This window comes from Chiroxiphia lanceolata, chromosome 7 (assembly GCF_009829145.1).
Source record: "Chiroxiphia lanceolata isolate bChiLan1 chromosome 7, bChiLan1.pri, whole genome shotgun sequence".
Taxonomy (NCBI): Eukaryota; Metazoa; Chordata; class Aves; order Passeriformes; family Pipridae; genus Chiroxiphia; species Chiroxiphia lanceolata.
In genome coordinates, this window is record NC_045643.1 from 18,550,543 (window position 1) to 18,553,776 (window position 3,234).

The window sequence follows — 3,234 nt, forward strand, 5'->3', positions numbered from 1 at the left end:
TCTAGGGTATGGCTATACTGATGCACACTCCAGGGCACCCTTCCAAGCAAGCTGCAGTGACCCCTTTGAGTGGCAATGGGGTGCATCCACAGGCCTGGCTCAGTGCTGAATGTATTAAAGAGGTTCCACCTCAGAACCACGCTTGAAGTTCTCGCATTCAGTTTCATTCAGAGTGGGCAAGCCCAAACCCTTCCACGTGTTCTCATTATAGGCAATCATTTCCACACATTTGTTGAAACAAAAGCCAAAGGTTTATGATCCAGAAAGGGCGGAGGGAGTGGAGCAATGATTCCATAATTCTGTAACTATTTTAGCATTTTACTGTTCTTTGAACTTCTGCAAACAAACTGTGCTACAGGAATAATTCTAGGAAACAGCAATGCATTATATGCTTAGATACCTTCTCAGGTGTTTGTATAGAGAGAAGGTATTTGAATAATACTGTTTAGGTTTTATTAACTCTAGTGTTTTGAGCCACATCTGCACAGAGTGATCTAGTTGAAAACAAATGCAAATAAGCAGAGTTAAAGTGTGTCTGATGTGAGCACTGGGGTGTTTATGCTATACCTCACACGTACCAAACAAGCAAGTCTACCCACTTTTTTATTTGCTGTTTACCCTTATGCAGTAAGTACTCTACAACTGTCTTAACATGTATTGGCATGTTTGACCCCTATATGAAAGACAAAGAGGATTCTTTGCTTCATTCTGTGTGTACCAGGCATTAGACCCATGCAAAGCAAAGGAATAAATTATGCTTCTCATTTGGTTATGCTATCCTCCAACTTGATAGTGCTTCTGCTCCTTTTTTACTTGTCTTATAATGCAAAAAAAAATAATCAGAGAAAGCAACAATGAACAGGGATCTGTATGTACATAACTTTGCAGTTTTGTTTAGCTTGAAACAAAGGATTTTTTTTCTTTAATAATTACGATATGAAGTACAGAACAAAGGACTACACAAACAAGATAGAAAGAACAGTACCCAGTTTTCACCTGGCCTGACTTCCAAAGTTGACAGTACCTTTCTTTTGTAAATTCCTGGACATGTTGGAATGGAAATTTTAGTTACAGTTGTTTTGTTTCATAATGGCTAGTCTGAAACATCTGCCACAAAGTTGACTGAAACATTCATGACTGTTCAAGGAGACACAGTGCTACAGGGTGCTTCATCACTTGAAGGAACAGGAGTCAGATCACAAAATGTTCACGTAGTAACTCAAAAGCAGTACTTGAATAATTCAGCTTTACAATCCTGATATACTTCTATAATGGTCACTTCTAAAATATATTTTCCCTTTGGACTTATTTGTTTGACCTTTCTACAAAGCTTGTTGACTTGGAACAGTGGGTGACTCCAAGTGGGTACACCTGCACAGCCAATTAACCACATACATCTGAGCCAGGCTCAGCACATGGAGGTGCAGCTGGGATGGAAACACGCAATTAAAAGAACTCAGGCATTACTGAAAGGAGGTGAAAACAGAGGTGGAGCTGAAACAAGTTTTTAAAAAATTGTTTAAGTGGATAAAATGACAAACATTAAAAAAGCAAGATTTTGTAGATTTTCAGGGTAGAGGAAGGCACATGAAAGGGTTAAAAACTGAAATCACATTAACTTAATTTTACAAATAAAGTTTATTAACATGATTAAGTTGCAAAGGAGCTACTTTTAAATATGTATATATGTAAAAAAAAGTGAGTGGAAAATGTTTACTGTATGAGTTAGTCAAATTTTGCTCTGCAACAGAGAGAGGTATGAACTCATATTAACTTCATAAAAGACACTGTTCATTTATGAATCAAATTTAATTTGTTGCTTGTTTACTGAAGATTTTATGCAAACAAATACAAATAAATTGTCCTAGTTTACTAACATAATTTGGAGAACTAGATAAACCTTTTAATGAATATTTTAGAAGGCTGGAAAGCCAAAACAAAACTTTAAATATAAATTAACTCAGGTTTGAGGAAGATGATGTTTCAGTATCAGGAACTCAGCATGAGGAAGAAAACTAATTTTTGTATAGTAATGAAGAGAATTTTAGCTGCAGAAATGGTGTTGTTTATTTTCTTTTCTGAAAACGAGAGAGAAACTTCCTGAGGAGGAAAAAAAAAATACAAAACCAAACTCTGAAACCATAGTTCGTATTGTATACAATTTCAAAAAAGCCAGGACAGCTCACCACAGATGAAGTCTGTGTGGAAGAGTCAGTGCAGTCTGACCTGTTTTGTGCAGCTTCTGGTCTAGGCTGGTGAGGTGCAAATCATCTGCTCTTCAGAAGTGTGTGGTAGTGCTTCTGCCTCAGCCACTACGCACTATTGGGAGGCGAATTTTTTTCATGAAAGTGTTGTATTAATCATGGAAGTGGTGCCAACTCACCAAACCTTCATCATTCCAGGAAGAGGCCTCTCCACAGCCACAAGACTGTTCCTTCATTGTGGGAGCAGAGCTGATGGGCTACAGTCTTCTTAATCGCCCAATAAAGGCACTTCAATCCAGGTGTGTTTCTGGTGAAAGCTATATTTGTAAGCAACAATACCTTTCTACCACCCCATTTGGTGGCAGAGAGGACCAAGAGACAATGAAAAAATCAAATCACTAGGCAGGACCGTAAGAATGGTCAGGAGCTAATGTTGATCATTTAGGAGACAGTACTGGGATAGGAGGGTACAATTCTCTTACAAAATTTAAATTGAACCAAAATTAGATCATCCTATTGGTATCTGGAAAGGAATACCTGCTACAGTAATATTAGAAAGTATTAAACAAGAACTCTAAAAACAAGATCATTCACATTGACAGGAGATGCTCCTCTAGCCCTCACAAATGCCTGTGAGTGGCATAGCAAGAGGTTTGACTGGTAGTTCTTTATCTCAGAGTAACTTGACATAGTAAAAAATTTGTTATGTATCTAACACTAAATTCTGATCCTTAAGGAAAGTGGCAGTGTCACTCTAAACTAAATTCATAATTTTAGAAGATTTTATTATGTCTAATCCAGGCTCTTCATAGATATGGTATCTTTGCTTCCATTTTTACCTTCTATCTAAAATGCTTTTCTCAAGTTCTTTTAGTAGTGGTCAGATTCACATGTTTGTGTTTCTCTCTGAAGTACCTTGGATTTTGCTTCTAAAGACAGGAGTTATGTTTGAGTTGCATTTACTTCAGACTCCCCTTCTTGAGTCTTTAGTTTCTTTCAGCTTAAAGTTCTCTTTCACCTCTCTAGAAGC